This window comes from Ambystoma mexicanum, chromosome 2q (genome assembly GCF_040938575.1).
Source record: "Ambystoma mexicanum isolate Mex_15411 chromosome 2q, UKY_AmexF1_1, whole genome shotgun sequence".
NCBI lineage: Eukaryota > Metazoa > Chordata > Amphibia > Caudata > Ambystomatidae > Ambystoma > Ambystoma mexicanum.
The window spans coordinates 183,544,464-183,568,592 of NC_090924.1; positions in this window are offsets into that span (position 1 = coordinate 183,544,464).

Here is a 24,129-nt window from a genome sequence, read left to right on the forward strand (position 1 = left end):
CCCCAATATACCAAAAAAAACATTAAAACATTAAAACATTAAAACATTAAAACATTAATTAATGGAGCTGGCCACTACCAACATTTCAGCACTGGGAAGCTCCATCTGACGTTTTAACATTACAAAAAAATGCATTGAATGCTATCTTTTACATGTAAAAGTGCATTTCCATCGAAACCAGTCCATTAGCCTGTCGATGCATTGGTAAACGTTGCTTTGGTTTCGATGGAGTGGCATTTCGATGATTCAGTTTCGATGAAATGACTAGGAATCCCGTGAGGCATATGTTATTCCCGAAGAAATAATCTGATGTGGCTCGGGTATTGTTCCCGCCCCATGTGTAGTGACCCAGGAAATACTCTCTGGTTCTACCGTTCATCAGGGTGAGATCCCAGTTCCTCAAAAAATTGACCCATCGCTCTTGTTTGTTTTTACTTATCCTCTGCAGCATTTCACATTTTTTTACAATGTTACGATAGGATGCACATTCTTGATCGTTATGGCACTGGGCATTCAAATCCCCACCCAAGAGATTAATCTGGTTATCATGGGACCTCCTGCATGTCGCAAAGTTCTCAACTAGCTGTGCATGTGTTTTGTCTAAACATTTAGTATCAGGGGTAATGTAAACATTGATAATCAGCACCTTCCCACTTTCAGCCTTGTCATCAGTTCAACCGCCTGCACCATACCACCTGTGGAGGATAATGCTATCTGGCGCAAGCCAATTGCCTGGCTCACTCCAATTATCAACCCCCTGAATGGTCTACCCCCGGGGCCCATGTTTTCCATGACTTGATAAAGGTGGCACCCTTCTGTGGACAGAAGACAATCCAGCCATGTTTCCCGACGGAGGAAGACATCATAGCTAGCGAGTAGGTGTATGGACCCGTTTAAGTGTATTAAATGGCTGTGCCCCTTGGTGTTCCAACTGGCGGTCTTGTAAGTTCAATTCCCCATATTGATTGCTCCCTAGTCAGCTCTATGTTCCTAAACACCCGTAGGTGCTCCTTTACCTCTAACCCAGCAGCTCGATTTCTGTAGGTTGAATGTGCTATGTAGGGGACGTTTACATTTCTACTTGTGCCCCCAATGGCCTCATATAGGGGACTTCTATATGAGGGGCCTTACAGCATAGAGTGTGGCACCAGATTATGTACGACGTTTGCACATGTACATAATAAAGAAACAACAATTGCCGAAACAAATCTTATTAAGACCCAATTGTTTGGGCTGTCCCTTTTAGGGAGCTCAATTCTTAGTATGTCTATTGAGGCGATCATAGCAAGCTGGGGTATCATCGACCACAGTTGTAGTAATGTAGATCGATTTAAAACAGACTTGTTGCTCTAGGCCGATCTCGTCAATTTTCACCAAGGCTCCCTGCCTTGGTTGAACTGTTGTGGTCAGGTCGGGTAAGTAGATATTAGGGCCATAGACTAGTCTCGCGACTCCGGCATGCACTGAGGCGAAGATGTTGGTTGGGTTCTCTCAGACACTAATGTTACGCATGTCTGCTAGTCTTCTGTTGTGGTGTGTTCATTACAGTGATGGTGACCACCAGCTGGCATGCTGTCCTTTGACAAATGTGGTCTGTTAGCCACTAGTTACTTGATTAGCCATCTGGACACTTGTGCAACCCTCTATGGCTGCTCGTGTGCTACCCATCCTGGGACTAATCATGATTTTAGCTGCAGGGGACTTCGCCCTTGGGCACATCTATTTGTCCAAGGGCCCTCGAAGTATGACTTTCCACCTAGAACCATCACCCTGAACTCTAACAAACGATATGGTTTGCTAGGGGGCACTCCATTTATTGTCAAGCTAGGTAGGAATAATCCACTAGTCTTCTTCAAAATAGAAACCCTGCCATGATTCTGCAGGCTTCGGCACATGAGAGTTGTATTTCATCATAGAAATGTTTTTACACAGTGCTTCCAAAACATCATCTTCGTTACTTGCAGTGATGTGTACAGAGTCTTGGAACAACAGGAGGATGAGATTCCTGGTGAGAGGGCGCAGTTCCCCTCCCCGAGGTCATATACAGAGCTTATACATCCTCTGAGTTGTTTTTTTTTTTTTTTTAATTTATAACTCGCTAAAGCCCGTGGGCATCAAAGCACACATTAACACATAAGACAACACAAGAAAAACACAGGACAACTACATAAACCATAAAGCCTAATGGACCCAGAAATTGTATCGAAAGTCCCTTTTATGTAAAATAATACACCTCATCAAACAATATGAATTTTAGAGTCAAGGTAACGGCTCCGGAAGGATTTGCAGCAATTCAAAAAAGCTGGAAGAGTACTAAGTCCACAGGCCACAATAATACAATCCTGTTTAACCTCAGTGGACCAATCCTTGACTTGGATCCTGCATAGAAATCCAAGGTCCTGCATCCGAATACATCTCAGCCCCATTTTTGCAACCAGTGAAAGAACTTATTCTTTAAAGATTGTCTAGATTCACACTGCCTAGTTCTGTTTACATTGGTTAGGGTGACATTTCTTTGATCCTTATTAAGAGGTCTCAGAATCTCAATCATATCCTGTTTCTTAAGATGGGGGTTCTTCTCCACTACCAGGGACCTTGGCTTACCCCCGAGGTTCACAACATTCCGGTTTACAGTGGTTAGTGATCTGCCAATGCACAGAGATTTTAATAAGGCTGCAGAAGGAACATCTTTTGCAGCCACCTAATGAATACTGGTTCTGCTGCAGCTCCCAGCCGGAATAGCAGAAACCGCTCCCCTCATTTGACAGGCTAGGCCTTCCTTTAAGGAGCAATTCTGAGAAGCATTAGTTTGGCATTGTTTATCTACCCTACCCGAGAATATATGTAGCGTAGCTCTGTGAAAAGATTCAATGCAGCGGTTAAGGTCGTTGCTATTGTGGCATTGGTTTAAGCCTAAAATGATTTTCTCTTTGAATGATTGCCAGTTCTCTCCCTGGCATCCTTCGCTAACTGGCTTAATATTTATTCGGGAACACTGCAGGTGGTCGTCTTACATAGTAACTTCCAGGCTACTAATGGATGAAGGTGAGGTGGGGTTTCCTAAGTACGAGGCTGAGACCAGATATACTTAATCCTTCTGATCCGGTTCTTGACTAGCTATAGGCTCAGCCAAGGAACTCCTCAAGTTTATATTCTCCCTAGGGGAGATTCAGGGACCGTACCCCTACATTGTATAGGAGACTCCATTAAGTAAACAGACGTCCCCTGTGCTGCCCCCATTAGAGCACTAGCTCTGGTAATAACCAGAATGTACCAAAAGGAAAAATAGACTTTCCTACCTGCAATGAGGCACCTGCGATGAAACTCGTGCCGGTACAGGCACACACCAAGGCTGCAGCTCAATAGTACACTGCGGTTTACAGGTATGTACTGCCGGGCAGGAACGCAGAGGAACTGGTGACCAACTCCAACAGATTCAGTCTGGTACCTCCTCTGCTAGCTTCCAAAATTTTGGTGACAAGCTCGGCACACCCACCAATGAAAACGTTAGAGGAAAGGACACTCTAACATGTTTGAAATGCGTCAAGCCGCAGCGGGCTCCCGGCCGCTTCTGACACCAGATGGCAAATGGCAAAAGCCATAGTGTACTTGGAGTACTTAGTGAGGCTTCACGTGCAGCTGACAGATGGGAGTTAACACCTACTCATAAATGTCATCTTTGTTGTGTTCGTCTTGTGACTAAGTCATAGGCTCAGCTGAATTAACCAAGATGATATCCACCATTTTCCCAATTATAATTTTCAGGTTGTGTTTTTCCGTGGTCTTTAATATAAAAAGAGCGAATAGTTCTTCCATTTTCGAATGGATGTTGTAAAGTAGGGATATTATAGGCGGCGTGCCCGTAATATGGTCGCTGCCCTGCAGGATTCTCTAACCCTCTTTGTCGCGGCTCACATCAGCAGTTGGCTCCGCGCTGGCTTCCAGCACTTCGAGGTTCAGGCTGCTAGACAAATTTGCCCCTAGTTTATTTGCATAGCTATCCCCAGGGAATACCATTGAGTTACGTTTCAGGTTCCTACACTGGATCAACAGTGAGCCATTGTTCTTAAGTGATTGCGGAGAACCCTGAATTTGCTTATCAAACTCTTCTATCAGACCAGTGGTGGTAGCATTTACTAAGCTGACATTTGGCATTTGCTCTTGTTGAATGTTTGTGCCACTATCATTATCCTGTATGACCTCATCATGGTTGGAGGTTTGTAGTCTCTCTGTTATAGGTTGTACCCTAAACTAGCTTGCAGCAGGTAAAATCTGGCAATCATAGAGTGCAGTGTAAACCAATTCTCGTCAACATGTCTCAATTCTTTTTTGCCTGTCTTAGTGTTTGGTGCATGTTTAGAGCCTTTACGCGAGTTCATAGGGTTCTGGGCTCGTTTGCCGGTCTTTATGGTTTCACTCTGGAGGCCCAAATGGCGCAAACTTCATTCCAATGAGGTTTTATTTCAGCTACGGTCAAGCTAGCATGACTTTATACAGATGTTACTGTTTATGCACACTGTGGGGGCTGAAATGTGACAAGGTGCAATAATAAGTAAAGACAGCCGATGACAGCCCATTACGGTCTACCCGGCCCTAGATGGCGAACTCGGGTGTAGACTAACTGGGCATTGATTTGCTAATATACCACTGTCATCATTAGCAGGCTGTAACTTTCTCTGGCATTAGCACTCCCAAGCTTTCACTCAAGGATCTAGCCAACTTTGCGCGCGGCAGCGAGGGCAGCGAGTTAAAGCTTAAGCACACAGGCACAAAACACAAAACACTAGGGACAGGAAGTGACACTGGGGCACTGAGGATACCGGGATTAGGAGCACTAAGGCAACCCTTCAGGAAGCATCACCACGCCTCACTTGTGGCGCCGGTTTTACCGGTCTTACCGGCTAAATGCTATATGGAGTTCCATGTCTCAAGATTCAGGACTCAAAGTCATGGCTGTACTGCAATGCCGCCCTTCGTCCCCGGCTCGCTTGTTCACCAACTCGCCGTTGATCTCATGAAACTGCACCGGTATAGTGGGCTAGAGGAAAGGCACTTTCAGCGTCAAGCCGCACTGCTCATCTAGAGCCATGATCAATACGTATCAACAAGTATTCACTACGTGGTCGCAGGAAATGCAGCCACTTCCCACACCATCTCGTGACATTAATCAATGTGCAAAAAAATCAAAAGCGATATGAACCCTACTATGAATGCATGAAAGACCGCCCCTTGTTTGAGGGAATTTTCCGGAAGGTTAAGAAGGAGGGGAATAGTTAGGCTTGATTCTTTGTTGCTTTGTAGATATTGGGGGCACAAGTCTTCTTGTGAGCCTGCTGGATTGCTAGTTTTGACCATGGGAAGAAGTCTTGGGTAGAGCAGGGACAAAAAGATGCCAGTGTTCAGCTATCTGTTGTGTGCGTTGCTGGGATTGGTGAGGTAAGCCCTTTCATGGCCAGAGCGTTTTGGATTTACTGATCTATGTTGCTGGAGTGTCGCAATGGGTTTGCAGAGCTCTTCAGAATTTGTTGATATTTTGAGGACTTCCTGGTGGCCATACTGTACTGACTCTATTCGGTGGACATAATGGGCATTTGTTGCTCTCATAAGAGCCAGAGTTGACGATGATAAGCTGAGCTCTGTGTTGTGAGGTTATTTGCTCTTCGGGTTTTCTTAAGCCTCCGTTTTTTTCCTTATTTTAATAGGTTCGTTTGGGGATAAACTATATAGAAACGAGTTTAATTTGTGAATACTTGAAGGGATTCTTACGTGCCATGCTGTCAATTATGAATGTAATTGAACCTGAACAATTGTATTACTCTTGGATTTGCTTTTCAACAGAAACAATATTGTCAGCCATGTTGCAAAGATGATGAGAAAGATGTGCCTTGCACGTCATATGAACTAAAAAAAGAAATCCACGCTTCGAAGAAGCTATTTTGGGGCCAGGACTATGAGCATTATGTTTAATGCCAGTAAAGTACAGTAATATTTTTAATGTTCTTTTTTGTTTGATTTGTTTTATGGGGGACCTTCACCATATAGTCCTTTCTATCTTCTTTTTCAATTCACCTATTTCCTTTTTCAATCTATTATACATGTTTTAATTAATTAAACGTCCATTTAAAACCCTGTACTGCTGCACTGATGTAAAGACATAGCAATTGAGCAGAACTGAATGCACATCTTTAACTCGTCTAAAAGATATTTGAAGATTAAATCTATCACTTGTACCAATCTTTGGTGCGGCACAGAGCTTTTCCACGAAAAGCATCGGTTTCTCTGCACTGGTGTAGATACACCCCTTGAAAACACGAATTTCAGTTCGTGTGTTTTCAAATATATGTTTTGCGTTGGCTCTCATAATAGATACCTTAAAAAAGATCCTGCTATTTGAAATCCCATCCTATAACTAAATACTGCTCATGCGGGCTAGAATTTGGGTGGTAAAGTACAGTGTTTCACATGCTGGAAGGGTTACAGTGCATATTTCTTTTTACGAGAAGAAATGTTGGTGTTAGAAGGATAGCCCACTTCTGACAGGAATGGCTTTGTCCCTTGGCTGGATTTCAACCGCAGGGACGAGGCGGATCGGTTTCCCAGACACAGATGACGTCAGTAAATCAAAATGGTTAACCATAAAGACAACCACTGAAATGTAAGAGAAGCCTCTGGATGTACTCGAAGGGAAGAGCAAAGGGGGTGTAGTCTTGATCCAGTGAACTCGATGTTTTGCTCTTTTTGCAGATATTTTAATAAGAACCTTCATGCAAAGAGCAACGTGTCTGTGTGTTGACCGACGCTCTGCACCTATGAACTACACACTGTAATAAAACTGTAATATTAACGGTGACATTTTAAATGGCTCACAGTACACATTACATTTCCCTGTGGAACTTACGTAATGGGTAATGTGAATTGCCAACATAATGCATGTCAAATCCCATTTTACAATAACGCACTCGTTGCACAGACCACAGAAAAAAAGTTGCCTTTGCATAGCATCCATTTCAACATGTTATGCGAGTTTCACACTGACCGCATGAAACGCCGATTATACAAACTATCTTAATAATTCTGCTTTGAAGGTGTGGTCATTATTACATGTAAATGCAAATGTCTTGCCCACAGACTTTGGCAATACATGTTGTTGGGTCCCCTGCATGTCATTGCAACGTTCACAAATCGGAGTATAAGTGTGAAGACAAAGCAAAGCAAAATCGCCTTTACTCTCCATTTTGCAAAAATGTAAATACCGGCAGCAAATTAGTATTTGCAGGCAGTGTTTTATTTCTCGCAAAGCATTGAGTAAAGGGGAAGAGAAAAGGAAATTTTGCTTTCATTTAGTCTTCACAATTACACTGCACTTTGTGACTGTTTCAAATTGGTACACCTACGTGTAAGAATTGTTGGTCCCCTAAATGCAGTTACAGTATATTTTAAAATGAGCTCTCAATGCGCCTGATTCATGAAAATGTGCGCAGAAATCCTGCAGGAACTACGTCCCAAGAAGGACAATGCGCAAGCCTCTGTGCAGATTAAAAAATGCGCGACCCGCATATTTATGGAATTTTCTGCGCAAAGTGACTGTATTTGCTAGTCGCGCCCCGAACGCCCCCAACACACCCCCATGCAAAACAAAAATAGCCAGAACAGCTACATTTGCATGCTCCCCGGGGCGCAAATAAACCCACCCTTCAAACAGTGCGTGTGGTTCCTCGTAACTTTATCCGGCACCCCGACAACATGCATATGAAAAATTGTAACTCAGTTGAAATCTCGAAAAATCTGCGTGCAAACCCCTGTCAACCGTTCCTGCACACCGCTACATTGCGTACATGAATGCCTAAGTTGGTTTGGAACCCCTGTTGCGTACACGTTCTCCGAAATCCGACATGCAAACCCACCTCCGTGCTGCGATTCCTATGTGCAAGTGTACTTACGCCTGCCTTCGCGTGGCAGATACTATCACGGACTTGCGTGGCCATTTCCCAGCCGAGAGGTTGTGCGATCGAATCCATGAGTAAGTCTTGTGCCATGCAATTGTGGGCATCTGAGGGGCTGCCTGCAGGTTGTTCCCCAGAATGCCCACTTTATAGCAAGTCCTTTCCCATTTTTGGTTTTCCGCCCCCTTCCCAGCCCTCTGTGCAAGCCACACCCACGCTCTGCGTGGAATCTCGCGCATGGCGCTCGACGGCTCGCAGAGACATGCTGAACCGGTGTGAACGCCACGCAAGTCCAGGAAAAGTACAGCACATTTGATTACATGAATAGACAAACGCGGATTGATGGAGTGCAAAATGAAGACGTAACGGTACTTTTACGCTTTCATTTTGCACTCTACTCAATTGAAAATGACTGCCAAAATGTACCAAGTTTCTTGGCAACTGAGACAGCTAACATGGCGTATCTATCATTCTTCAGTACGTCGTTAAGTTTACGTTTCTTATTTAAAATAGCTCATAGTTGATTTTCTGGTGTATAATACATGTTTACCCCCTCACCTTCCCCAGCTATGTAGAGAAAAATTGTGATTTATTAGTCAAATATTCTAAAATCATCATGAACAGCTTACCAAAGACATGATTCTGTTAAATATTCTTTGTCAAATAATGAACTGAAGATGGAACGATACCATGAGATGGCAAAATCTTATTTGGGGAAGTTAACAGGAACATTACAGGACTACCTAGATGAAATAAGACAAAAGCAAATCAGGACATTCCAGGGAGACATATATGACTATATGAATAGTTGAATTTAAAGCATTGAAAAACATATGATTTTCTGTTTAAGTCTTCCAAGGATATAACAGCACGTGACAGACTTTGAATTATCAGAATCCTCTGAAATTAGTTCAGTCGAAGACGAATATGCACCACAATCCTCAACCACAAATATTATTGAACAGGAATATGTACAAAAAACGAGAATGTTGTGCTGCGAGACAGGACTCCAAAAGGACTCTTCAAAAGAAAAAAAAATGTGGCACTGGAAGGTGAGGCAAGAGGAAGAGGCATGAAGCGAGGAAGAGGGAGAGGTCAACAGACTCGAGGGAAACAATCAACACAAGTATGGACAGGGTAAAAAGTGGCATAACTAATTCTATTGCAACTACAGTAGTTATTTTTATCATGACTCTGTTATCAGAACAAGCAGGGACTTTACTTGATTTAGGTCTTACTTTTATTCCTAGCCAAAATCTATCGTAGTTGACACATTTGTGGATGTCTTTAAATTCTGTACAAAATGACATCTTCATAAGTACTTTCCTCATGTGAATTCATCCAATCCAGCCGCTCAGAAGCAAATCAGTTCCTTGAGGATAAATGAAGCAGAGGTTCTGGAATGTTTAGTAGAACTAAATTCAGAATCAGTGAATACAATGGAGTTTACTTCCAAAGAAATATGCAGTATCAAACGTTTAGTTATCACAGTCATTTTCTAGCCAAATCTCATTTTATCTATGTTATTATCGATGATCACTGCCTCACACAATTTCAGCTTACTGTTAATCTTGAAAGGGTGGCTTGGTTTTAGAAAATTTACCATAAATATGTCAAAATCCGATTCAAATTACTTCGTACAGACTGGGGGCCTCATTACACGGTAGGCGGTGGACCAAGGTGCTATTAGCACCTCTGTCCATGCCGGTAAAATACCAGCACCGCCTTGGAGGAAAGGGGAATTACCGCCCTATTCCAAGGTTGGCGGGGCGGTAATTCCCCCTTCCCCCATTGCCCTTCCCCATTCCCATTTTTGCCCCATAGGGCTCTATGAGAATGGGGAAGGTGCTAATTACAGTGTCGCAAATTGCGGTACCATAATTAGAACCCTGGTCCCTTTGCGGGTTGGTTTTTAACGCCTGCTAAAAAGCAGGCGTTAAAGTACCAACCCGCAAAGGGACCTCGTAGTAAGGTGGTAAGGGTTTACCGGTACCGGTGCCCTTACCGGTACCGGTAAACCCTTACCGCACTACGTGTAATGAGGCCCTGAGTCATTAAAACATCTGACAAAGGTGGAATTGTTGTGTTTCCGGAAAACAGGGATTATGTTATGTTATCTTGCATTTGTATAGCACCTGCTGCCATAGATCATGGCTTCAAGGTGCTTTTGCCTATCAGAGAGGAGGAGGATGATAAAACATTTGGTAGTGGTAGGGAGGAGCAAAATCGGGTGGATAGTTGGGATAAGGACAAAGGGTAGATAGGGTGCTCATGAAGGCATGAGCAGGAGAAGGTGGAAGACCTATGTGTACAACTGGACCACATTTATTGTGGGACTCAACTGTATTCTATGGGGCACAGCGCCAAAAGGAGCAATAGCTGGAGAAGAAGTGTTTGTTGCACTAGTGAGTATGTCTGGATTGTACCCACTGTATGGTGAGCTCGGGGCATGTTGAAGCCATGCCCAAAAAAACCACTGGCTGCATAAACCCTTTGTTAAGGATTTCAATCAGGCAAACACCCAGGTCTCGCCTAGCATGTAGTGCACAATGAAACACTTATTTATTTGTGTCTATAAGTTCAATATTCTGAATGATATACCACTCATATCACATCCGTCTCAAAATACCCCCCAGGTCACAGTGTACCAGGAATCAGGCTAGTTTGTAAAGGTAATATGTATTTATTTATTTTATATTCAAATCACACATACATTTTAACATATATATATATATTCAGTAAAAAAACTTTGTTAAAGGGACATTATGGTTAAGTTGCGCTACTAAAAACCTATTAAATTCAGTAAAAAAACTTTGTTAAAGGGACGTTATGGTTTAAAGTAAAACCGAAAAACCCTTAAAATTCACCAGTTATTGTAAGCTAAGCAACCATAACTTGCGCCACCATGCACTGCTAAGACTAACACCCAGGACATCAAAGATGACATCAAAAATGTCATTGATGACATCACTGATGACATCACATGTTTGGCTCCCCCTTTTTTCCTTTACTGACATATTTAGGCCACATGGTTTTGTCCAGTAACAGTCAAGAACTAAACATTGAAAAGTACTATATTTGTAGACTTATCCTTCAAGTATGTTCTTACAGTAATTCCCGTAGGGTCAAGTGACATTGTATGAAACAAATACATAGTGGAAGACACAGGCTTGAAAGAGAGCAATCCTTTCTGTGCATGAAGATAATCATTAGGGTTATCAGCACTTTCTCCTAGTTTTTTATTGTTTTATTACTATACTTTACCTATATATACTCATATTTGTATACATTGTACTCACACTCCTTTTCTTAGGGCCCAGTCACATCATGTGATACACATACACAGGGTAAGTAGCAGCTTTGAAACAGAGCAATCATTTCTCTGCATAAAGATAATCAGTTAGGTTATGAACTCTTTCTGCTACTACTTCTGCTTTTATGCTTACTTCATTTTCCCTGTACATACTCATATTTGTATGTGTTGTTGTCTCTTTGTGTTTTGTCTGTAATAATGCAATTATGTATTAAGTGGGTTTTATTAGCTACTTATTACATGTTTCATAGTATGCAAAACTCTAATAAGCAAGCAGTTATCATTTCACTATTCAACATGACAAGATTATGAATATTGCACCTTCATCATGTATGCTGCACACACTGCCTATGTTTCTGCATGAGTAGCTTAGTATACTGGATAGAACTTCATAATATAATGCTATTTATATCAATGCATTGCTTAATGTACTAAGTAGCTCATGATATTTATTCCAATGATCCTTGACACTTTTTGGTCAACATTATAAGAATCCCTTGTACAGAGTTTTCATGAAAAGTAAATGCACATGTGATGTCATCAGTGATGTCATCAATGACATTTGTGATGTCATCTTTGATGTCCTGGGTGTTAGTCTTAGCAGTGCATGGTGGCACGAGTTATGGTTGCTTAGCTTACCATAACTGGCGAATTTCAAGGGTTTTTCGGTTTTACTTTGAACATTAACGTCCCTTTAACAAAGTTTTTTTACTGAATTTCATAGGTTTTTAGAAGTGCAACTTAACGATAATATCCCTGACTTTATATACATGTAACATAAAACATACTGAACCCCCAGCTAGTGATTTTGTTGTCCGCGGACTGTGCGAATGTCCACGGACGGACGCGGACAACAGCAACATTACCCAAAAACTCAGGGCTATCTTAAATTGTTATATCATGCCATATGAACACTGCACAAGTTGAAAAACACACAAACACATTATATGTAGTAATAAATAAGAAGTAGAACCTATATATCTAACACATCAACCATCCATTTAAATACCATATATACTAAAATGGAATATACCAAAACAAGAAAGATATGCTTCTAACATAATTATCTCACAGAAACGGCACAACTAGGAGCAACAGCAGATCTACAGAACAGTGAGACGACAACTTACCACAATCTAGTAAGTAAACTTCTTTTTTCTTATATATTTCTAAAATGTCTATATTAGATACAATAAAAGTAATATATATTTTTTTTCTCACAGAAATGTCAAATACTTTAGAATGGCTTGAGGAGAATTTCCCACATGGTGAAATGTCTGAATATAGTGAAACTAATGGTAGACACTTCTCTATATAACCAACTTAATAAGCATTTCTTTATGTGCACTTAACATATATATATATATATATATATATATATATATATATATATATATATATATATTTAACAGACCATACAAACATTGAAAGCAAAACACAACAAGATACTTTAGAACACACTCTCCAACGCATGGAAGAAAAAATGAACAAGCTCATGACAAATTTCCACCTTTTGAAAGATTTTGTGGAGGACCATATAAAAGAAAAGATTAGATACCATTGTGCAACATGTACTTGTCCCCCCTCTCCATATCCCAGTCAATTATCCCCAAACCCTCCCCACATAGAAAAACGTTTTGATAAGATTTCCATCCCTTCATCTTCTCCTGTCCATCCTCTTGAGACCCCAATTCCCCTGTGTTTGTGTCAGATTCTGCTTCCCCTTCTCTATCATAAATTGTACATATATATAACATAATGAAAATAAATGTTATGTGTGTGTTAATTTAGTCCTTTGTGCTTTTTTTTTTTAAAAAAGTCAGTTTTGGTGTCCGCGAACAACACAGGTGTCCGGAATGTTCATAAATTAACAAAATAGGGGTGTCCTGAGAACACTACGCCTGTCCGTATTGTTCGTAGGCAAGTCAAAACTGTTCTAAGAACTCACGCGGTGTCCTGAAATGTTCATAAGTAAACGAAATGGGGGTGTACTGAGGACACAATACCTGTCCGTACGGTTCGCAGGCAGGTTGAAACTGTTCTAAGAACACATCAAGTGTCCTGGGATGTTCGTAAATAAACAAAATGGGGATTTCCTGAGGACACTATAGGGCCTCATTACACGGATGGCGGTATTAGCACATGGACCAAGGTGCTATTAGCACCTTGGTCCATGCCGGTAAAATACTGGCACCGCCTTGGTGGAAGGGGGAATTACCGCCCCATTCCAAGGTTGGCGGGGCAGTAATTCCCCCTGCCACCACTGCCCTTCCCCATTCCCATTTTTGCCCCATAGGGCATAATGGGAATGGGGAAGGTGCTAATTACGACACCGCAATTTTGCGGTGCCGTAAATAGCACCAAAGTCCCTTAGCGGGTTGGTTTTTAACGCCTGCAAAAAGCAGGCGTTAAAGCACCAACCCGCTAAGGGACCTCGTAGTAAGGCGGTAATGGTTAACGGTCACCATTACCATTAACGGTGACCGTTAACCATTACCGCCATCCGTGTAATGAGGCCCATATCTGTCTGTATTGTTCGTAGGCAAGTTGAAACTGTTCTAAGAACACATGCAGTGTCCTGAAATGTTTGTAAGTAAACAAAATGGGGGTATCCGGAGGACACTATACCTGTCCGTACTGTTCGTAGGCAGGTTGAAACTGTTCTAAGAACACATCAAGTGTCCTGGGATGTTCATAAATAAACAAAATGGGGATGTCCTGATGACACTATGTCTGTCCGTATTGTTCGTAGGCAAGTTGAAACTGTTCTAAGAACACACACGGTGGCCTGAAATGTTCGTAAGTAAAAGAAATTGGGGTGACCTGAGGACACTATGCCTGTCCGTACTGTTCGTAGGCAGATTGAAACTATTCCAAGAACACATCAAGTGTCCTGGGATGTTCGTAAATAAACAAAATGGGGGTGTCCTGAGGCCCTATGCCTATCCGTATTGTTCGTAGGCAAGTTGAAACTGTTCTAAGAACAACCGCATGTCCCTAACTGTTTCACTTGTGTCGCACTTTTAATTAGTTTCAGGACCCAAACACTGTCCGTAGACTATCTACGCACATGCGCACCACACCCATAAGTCCTACGAACATCGCGCCTGTCCGTAGCTGTTCGGCACACTTGTGTCGCACTTTTAATTAGTTTGAGGACCCGAATACTGTCCGTAGAACAGCAACGCCCGTGCGCAAAACAGTTCCCGTGCATTTGGTGTCCTGCGGACACCCGTTCCCTTCGCAGACATTTTGCGACTCCATCATGTGACCGCATCCACGCTGAGCATGTGTTCTGATTGCGGACACTGTTTGTGTCCCCGAACAATTTAAAAGTACCTTTTCAGGCAATCTACAATATTTTATAATAATAAATCACCATAGCACATGTCCCAGACAATGATCCTGAATTTCTACATACTTTTTGGGACTTTTTTAGCCTTTTTTTGGTGTTTGATCTGTCCGCGGACAGAGCGGGTATCCGCGAAGCGCGCACCAGCACCCGTATAAAAGGCCACACCCCAGAGCTCATCCTCATTGTGTTTCTGGCTACCTGACAGAAAACTGTACTTTGGCTGCCAATCTTCCTGATTTTTCAGAAACCTGATGGCAACCATGGCCCCTCTGCTTCCACCTGGTGCTACATTTGCCTCAGCACCACCCCCAACCCCTCCACCACCACCACTTCCCTAAGGGCCTGAAGAGGGGAACAGGAGTGAGGATGTAGAGGAGGATGAAGAGGATGAAGAGGATGAGGTAGTGGAAGTCCCTACTACCAGCACTCGCCACGACTCTTAGGTGTGGCGGTTATTTACCATTCATGGTAACGTACCCAAGACGCGTGCGAACAAAGTCACCTGAAACAAGTGCAAAATGGTGCTCAGTCGGGGGAGGCTTGGTTCGTACAGCTTTTTTACGACAACTATGAAGCTACACCTAAGGTTGTTCCATGGTGGGGCCATTCGCAAGGTTGTACCTTGCGAGGAGCATAGTGGGTTAAGTTCCTCTAATACATACTCCGTTTCCGATCCTGTCACCACAAGGAACACTCCTGTGGGAGAGCGTATCCCTCCAGCTGCCTCACAGGCCATTCGCAATGCTGATGACCCTTACCTTTCAAGGGTCACAGTTGTGTGTATGTACTGTGACACAGTACTCTGCAGGGGGGAGAGACTTCGTAGTGCTTTCGAGACTACGGTCTCAGAGTACGAGAAGACCTGCCCACTACTTAAGTAAGGCCCATCCTACATCTTTCTCTCTCTCTCCACCCGCCCTTTCTTATCCCCGTGGTTGGTGTCCCCATTTACCCTCCTTTCCCCTTCTCTCCTAGTGTGTCGTGTGTAAAAAACAAAAAAAAACATAAAACAACAAAAATAAAAAATAAAGGCTCTTTTCAGAGCCGCCTTTCACAGTTTAAAAATAGAAGTGGCAAATAAATGGAGCAGGGCCCTGTGCATTTTTAGAAGTCCGCGGACAGTTCGCAGACATCTAAAATTTTGGGTTGCTGCCCTATCATAACCATTGCACTTTTCTCTGAGAGGAAGTGCTGGCTCTGAAAAGAGCCTTTTGGTGGTGTTTGAAAAACTTGAAATGGTCAACACCTACTGCAAAGTGGATGGCTGTAATTCCAAAAAAGGTTGCAATGCATTTTGTACATTTCTCAGAAAAATGTGATTGCCAGCATAAGTAAGATGGACTCCATCTCTGCGAAAAATGTATGTGCTACGAAACATAATATTTTCATTGTAAAAAGAGGACATGCCAACATCTCTTAGAAAGGCACAAAAAGCCTTATTGACATTGCGCCTCGCTTTCTCCATTTGTGGACCAAATGAAGAAGAACGCAGCCACATTTGTCTCTGCACAATCCGAGAAAAAATTACTTGAGAATTTGGAAACATGTCCATGACCTTCCCAAGTCCTTCTTTCATTGCAAATTGCAAAGAAATTACAGACACATGTCCTAAACTATTCCCTCCACAATGAATTATGATTATGTCTGGATGATGCCCTGTCTCCAAAGTAGCACAGAGAGGTACCAAGTCCAGTCACTTTGTTCCACGCACTCCATGCCAGTGTACTTCCACATGTGGGAATCCAAGATCTACAGCTACTCCACAGCTTTATGCATGCACCTTCAACCAATGTATCCACGAATCTCCCAAAATCCAGACAATCTGTTTTTTGAAACGCACAGCCATAGCTATCTGTTCTTCTCTCAGGAAAAAGACTTTCTGACAAACTCTCTCCTGACACAACACACCCACTAAACTTTACTGACCAATCCCTTGCTCTGCTCATTCTCATTTGCATACCACCGCACCCCAAAATCCCGTATGTAACACTCGATGTCCACGGATTACCGCCATGTCCGCAGACCTATCGTAACATGGACAGCCCTTCTACCATTTCCACCTCACTCTCTGGGCCATTCCTTGATTGCATACAACTAAGCAGTCACACAACCATCCACCAATCACATCCAAGACCTCTACATCTAACTCCATCATCATAGATCAGCACTTCAAATGTACTGTTAATCACTCTGAGTACAAGTGTCATATCATTGGAAAGCACCTACTACAAGAACTACTGTACAAGTAAGTCTCCAAGATTTCTATTTGCAGCTGCATGCATATCCATATGCATGAACACAAACTACAGGTATGCATATTTTCGGTATAGTACATGTACAATTCTTATAAATGCATATAAACAGATTAACTGCCTTTTAACCTGTATAACCTATAAAATGAACTTACTGTTATTTTTCCCATCTGCTATAATCAACTGTCACTACCAAACCTATCTGCTATTTAATTTCTTTTTATACACACATTTGCAAAGCATGTTGAACTAACATATTTAAAGTAAAATATAAAGACTGCACATTGTCAAACCAAATTGCATGCACACACTATGTTCAGATATCAAACAAGAATACTTCTACGAAAACATAAAAATCAATGTCTAAATTAACATCAGTGCTATAAACACACAAAATTACTAACTTCTTTCCTTTACAATTGCAGTGAAGACCACTCTCCTGAAAAGCAGCAGCAGAATCTGAAGTACAAACAACAACTCAGAAGAAACCTGCTCATTCCACACAAAAAAGTAAGTTAAATACCACCATAATATTTTTACTGTTACTCAAACACACTGTGGGGTTCATTCATGGAATTTCTGCGTCAAAAAACAGAGATTGTGCACCATTCTGCCCACAAATCCCCATTTGTTAAACAGGGATTTGCAGGCAGAATGGCGCGCAAATCCCCGTTTTTCGGCGCACAAATGACATAACTCAGCCCCTAGAATGTTAGTATTGTAGAACAAAGAACTGTTTTAATTCTATACCATTAGATTTACTATTTGTGCTTCTCCTCACCACTAGCTTGCTTTCTACTGTCATCTGAACCCCAGTATAGTAACACACAAACACAAGAATAGCCATCCCAACTAGTTGTAGTTGCCCAATGCACAATCACACACCATCACATACATCTTTACCATCATATTCAGACACATAATAATTTTCAAATGTATCCTTCTTTAGGTTGCACAGTTAAAGAGTTTCAAAATTAACCACAAATACAGATTTAAACACCAAAAAGTTGCTTTGAACAGAGTTTTTTTTTTCTCTCCTTTCAACAAACAACAGCTGTCAGAACAACCTTTGATCAGGGTGTGGTGTAGAGGGAAGCATCCTGCCCCTCCCCAGCAGAGCCTGTCCTTTGTTCTTGGCTCAGCCACAAGACAAATGTCTAATGAGTCCATTTTGCTCCATATGCGAGAACCATTAAAGCTTCCTGTAGCAAGGGGTTGCCAAACTGAAGTGTCAAACTTCCCAGGATGGCCACTGTCCAATCAGAATTAAGCATTTACTTAACTCCAATACTGGGTTGCTTTTAAAATTCACAATAAAGTATTTTCTTTAACACATATAAAAATAAGCAGGGTTTATAAGGGATTTGGACATTTATAAGAATTAAGCCTTCACAAACATGCTTTAAATAGGCAAATTTTGCACTTCTTCAGAGAAAAAGCACTTTTAAACTGGGTTTGACATCAATGTTCTTATGCAACTGTCAGGCAGTGAGGCCTGGATTCCTATGACTTTACCGGATGATCTGTGGTTTCAGCACACTTAATTTCAATAGTTCACTTGAAAAATACCTGAAATTAGCACCAAAACAGCACTTTGAAGGTTGCAATTGATTAAGAAAACTGTATTTGAAAGGCATTTTTGGATTTTAACCCACTTCTGTGGCCTTGATTCATGTGACAGGTAACAGCACCCACTGGCATTCTCCTGCATGGAGTTCTTGTTTTGACAATAACTTTGCCTGTGTTTGGCAAGGTTGTTGAGCCTTTTTGTGATTCATGAACCATGCAGTTTTGCAGATTTGGCATGCACAGGGGTTAGCGCTTCCATTTTTGTCAGTTTCTTTCCCCCATTGGCAAAGGGATGTAGTAGGACGCATTGGCATGGGTTGAAATATCCCACACCTTCTACTTACTTCCCTAGGCCCTCAATTATAATAAAATCTCAACATAATATAACATGGCCTGTCCAGCTAGTATCAAAGGAAACCAATATCACATTCCCCGAGCAGCATCCCCCAAAGATGTGAAGGAGTACACATAGTAGCATTAAAGTTAACATGCATTTAGCTTTTGGGATCCCAGCAGAGCAAGACATCACACAACATTTTTCTACAGCTTAAAACATGACATGGCATAGTATAACATAATGCAGTGTAGCATACCAAATCTAACTGACTGTAGCACTTCAAAACCGGGCATGGCATACCTAATGTAGCTTGTTGCAGGCATACAGCAAAACATGTCATTTCTAGGCATCCCAGACCAATAATTTTGCAACCCAGTAGAAGCAGCACTGCAAAGATAGTGTGTCACACACAGACACACACACACACACACACACACAGACTATCTCTGCTCTAGACTCACAGTTTCTAGGTTTGATGTCTTCTTCTGCTCTTGGGGATTAACTGATTTGAAGAAGTACATGGCTGCTTTTTTGTAGGCCAAAGCCCTGGGTCTTCAAAGGCAAGAGAATCCACCTCTCAGATCCTTCATTCACTCTGCCCTGAGGAAAAGTGCTCTATCCTTTCATTGGGAGATGCCATTCCTCCATTAATTAAGACTTGTTAACTCTGTTGGCAAGATGAAGGCAAATGTGGTTCTTTTTTGGTGGTTGAGTTATGGCTCATCCTTTGAAACAACTGGCGGCTTCCAAAAAATTGAGTTTTGTTTTAAAATAAAAGTTATTTATTTATTTTACTTGACCAAACACTATGATTGTGCTGTTGTGCAAAATGCTTAAGGAAACACGCTTGTCATTGGCTCTGCATTGGTCAGACTTGTGAGGCTCCAACAGAGTCATGATTGCATAAAAGAAACCCATAAACATCTAGAAGGGAATGATTGTTATAAAGTCCCAACTCATTATACAACTATGGAACACAAACAGGCCCTCCAAGAATTATAACAGGACTATCAACAGGAAGGCCTATTAAGTAAAGAGAGAGAGCCATGGCTGTCAGATAAAAATCCCACAATTACAACTGTATACTTTTACCAAAAATATATAAGGATAAGAACAATCCTCCGGGTAGGCCTCTTGTTAGTTCAATTGGGTCTTTAACTGGTCCCATTTCATAGATTTGTATTTACTTTAATTTGTCTCAACACTCCCCTCATACGTTAGTGGCACAGTTGATGTCCTGAACAAATTATGTAATGTACCATGGAAATAATATCACTTTATGGTGTTATTTGCTGTTTCTCCCCTATATAGGGTGATATTACTTATTGATGGCATCAGGGCATCTGCATTTTTCTTATATAACACATTAGTAACATTTGAGCAACATACAAAAATGTTGTTAGACGTGATTGACTTTGTCCTAACTCATAATTACTTTTTGTTCAATTGAGATTTGTTTTTACAGATAAGAGGAACTGCAATGGGGACCAAATTTGCTCCTAAACATGCACATCATTTAATGTTTTTTGGGAAGAATGCTTTGTTCTCATTAACTAAAATCATTTTTGGACTGAAACTATGGTAATGCAGCTATGTTACATAGACAATATTTTCATCCTATGGCAAGACACCAACACAGAATTAGAAGAATTAGAAGAATTCCTTAAATTCATTAAATATTTTCAAGCCGATTCATGGAATTAATGTGCGCTGAAATTTTCAGCGCAAGCGTGTGAAAACATGCGTACCGCAGTGCCAGTGCGGAAATCGCAGCGAAACCCGCGCACAGTGATTCATGGAAGTCCGTGCGCGTGTAAATCCCAGGATGTGCGCCAAAATTCTGAATGGCGCACGCTGGCGCACACGTCTCCAAACAGCGTGCGCTACGCGCACAGCGAAATCGCACATATCGTGGCGCACACAACAAAAGTAGGAGGAACAGGGGGCGTGACACGCGGAATGGGGAACAACTTGTGAAAATGTGGGCGTCACAGGGGAAGTACAGGAGGCAAGTGCGTGGAACGCCCACACGCACGTTCAAAACATGTATTCATGGAATCGAACGGGGCTAAGGCGTGCACCAAAAAAGACACGCGAATCAGGAAACACGTATGCCAGCAGGAAGCAGGCGTACGTGGACCTGCGCAGCATAAAAGTGTGCGCAAACACCAAACAAGCACAGACGCCAGGATGAATATACCGTTCCTAGCAGCAGTGGTCGTGGGATACCGCAGGAGGAGGAGGAGGATAGTCAGGCCCAGAATATTTACACCCAGTGCCAGCCTTTTTGGGATGCCTGATGACCAGGTGCATGGGAGGTACAGGTTTCCACCTCACATAATACTCAACCTGGTCAGTGAGTGGGAGGATGACCTCACATCACCCACCCTGTGCTTCTAAGCACTCAGCCCCCTGCATAAGGTCCTCAATGTACTGCACTTCTTGGACACTGGATCATTTCAGCGGACAACTGCTATAGTGGCTGGGTGTCACAGGCCACGCAGTCACGCTGCCTACATCAGGTCTTGGCCATCATGACTGCATGCCCATCAGTCCGCAGGCACATATACCTGCCCAGAACACCTGCAGAAAGGCAGGTTGCCGTCCAGGATTTTTACGGGGTGGCACACTTCCCCAAAGTCCCAAAGTTCTAGGTGCCATTGACTGCACCCATGTGGCTCTACGTACCCCCAGGGCATCCGAGCACATCTATAGAAACCGCAAGCACTGGCATTCCATCAACGTCCAGGTAGTATGTGATGCCAAGGGAATCATCACCTCAATATATGCCAACTATCCAGGGTCCACCCAAGACAGTTTCATTTACAGAATGTCAACCCTAAACCGGGACCTAGAAGCTGGGCGGCATGGCGATACATGGCTGCTCAGTGAGTATAAATGCCACTGCACATGCATGCATGTCAGATACAGAGCAATGTCAGATACAGAGCAATGTCACAACCCCACTAATGATACCCATTACCACCTCCCCAGGGGACAGTGCCTACCCTCTGAGAACCCACATGATGACGCCCACATGATTCGGAACTCCACCACGCCACCCGAGGTAAGATACAACACAGCCCAAATTGCAACCCGGGGCATAGTGGAGCGCACATTCGGAGTGCTCAAGTCACGCTTTCGCTCCCTTGACCGTTCTGGCGGGCAGCTGTTATACGCTCCCCCAGTAGTGTGCAGAATCATAGTGGCAGCATGTGTCCTGCACAACGTTGCAACACGCCGGGGCCTGCCCGTGGACATGGTAGTGCCCCAACATACCCAACCACATGCACGCCAGCTGCGCATGGGAGGGGAAAGGGCACGGGGTGAGGCAGCCCGTACGCAGCTGGTGGCTAATTACTTCACCTAAAATCACACCCCTGTGGAGTGCACACAGCCCTGGCACATACCATCTGACAATCAATGATGATGACATAAGGGACAATCAACTGTCACAACCATACCAGCCTGAGATTGGTCACCTGGAAGTGTTACATTGTGTGCATCCCTACCTACACAAACACCACCAATTCTGTATCTTCAAAAGACACACTTCTATGCTGCTAAAATCATTACCCCCTTGCAAAATACAACATGACAACAGTGCCATGTCACCCAACCCCTCCCCAGCACCGCCACCCAACACACCATGGCATGTCATGCTATGTGAGAGCAAACAAAGCAATCCCCAAAACATGACACAAGTCTCAAAGTACAGTGTCCCTAATAGAAACTGCCAACACACAATATGCTCTCAGTAATGTAGAACTAACAACACACATGACCAAATACTTACCAACAATACAATGCAGCTACACAACCTCAAACATAGCATAAACATGACACTACTAAGTTAAAGTAGTGGTAGTCTTACAACCTGATCATGCCAGCACATCGGCCACTTCCAACTGTACAGTGCTGCTGCCACGCAAATGTCTAAGTGCACTGCTTACAACATGAACTCCATCTCCAAAGTAGACGGCCTTGTGAAGACATGAGGAATTAACCTGTAAATTAGGCAAAAGATATGGATGCACAAGCACATAGCAATACACCATGCAGTGTACAATTCAACAACAATATCCACTAGGAATGTATACACAGTATTGACTACAGACCCCCCACACAGCTCATGGGAGTCCTACATCACTGTGTAAGTCAATGTCACTTGGGCACACCCTTTGCAAGCCCATGGAAACGGGAAGCAGGAGGGGTGTGTGTCTCACGAACCCAAGAATCTAACCCATACTCAGGACAAGCCTGCATGTGCCCAGCCGGAATACAGTGGATGCCCACGGGAGCCACACAAGGCAACACACTGTATAAAAAAATCAAAAATCAAAAATTAAAAATCAAAAATGGCCATGTGGGGCAGGGGGGAGGGCACCCAGATGGTCCGAGGACAGGGTGTGCTCCAACAGCCACCTGTGTGGATGTTGGGGAAAAAAACACCTCCATGGGCTCATGGCCTGCACGGCTATGCCATTGTGGGAGAACTGCTGCTGTCGCTCTAAACACCCTCTGCTGCTGCCACAGGAGGTGGTGCTGCCACAGGAGGTGGTGGTGCTATGGGAGGCAGCCCACGCAAAGCCCTGGTATGGTCCTCCATGGAAGCAAGGATGCGGGTGTGGAAGGTCTCGTTCAGGAGGATTATAGTGAGGAGATCCCCATGCAGAACCTGACGTGATGCCCGGATCTCCTCCCGAGTTGCCTGCATCTCAGCTGAGAGCGAACGTGTGAGCCGCTCCAGCTGCTGTTCTGTCCTCAAGTTAGTGGAAGCCTCAAGGTCAACAGGAGTCTCCCTGAGGTGATGGAGTTCTACCCTCAGGGCTTCCCTGTGGCCCTGGGACTCTATTGATATCAATTGGCGTAGAGTCCCCAGTGCCACCCGTCTGTCTCTGTTGGACGCCAACATGTCCTCCATGTGTGATTGGCAAATGGAGTCTGTTGCCTGCTGTAGTTGCTCCATCTGCCTTTCAGAGGGGACAATGGAAGTAGCCACCCTCTCCATTGCTTGAGCCATCATCTCAACTGATGCTGCCTGTTGGGTTGCCATTCCGTACATGGATTGTTCCCATGCGGTACTGCCTGGTGGTGTACGGCCACCGCGTCGGCGGGCACCACACCTGTTTGGGGCAAGGCGATCTGCCCCTTGCTGTGCCGGCACTGCCTGCGGCTGCAGGACTGCATTCCCCCTCTGATCTGCTGGCCCAGGAACAGGATCAATTGTTGTGGAGTGCGACCCTGCATCCTTAACTGCCAAAGGCGGATTTACCAACACTGACATCCCCATAGAGGGTTCTACCCCTGTAACAGGTGGGTTGGACAGAACAGAATCCCTGCCAGAAACACTTACCTGC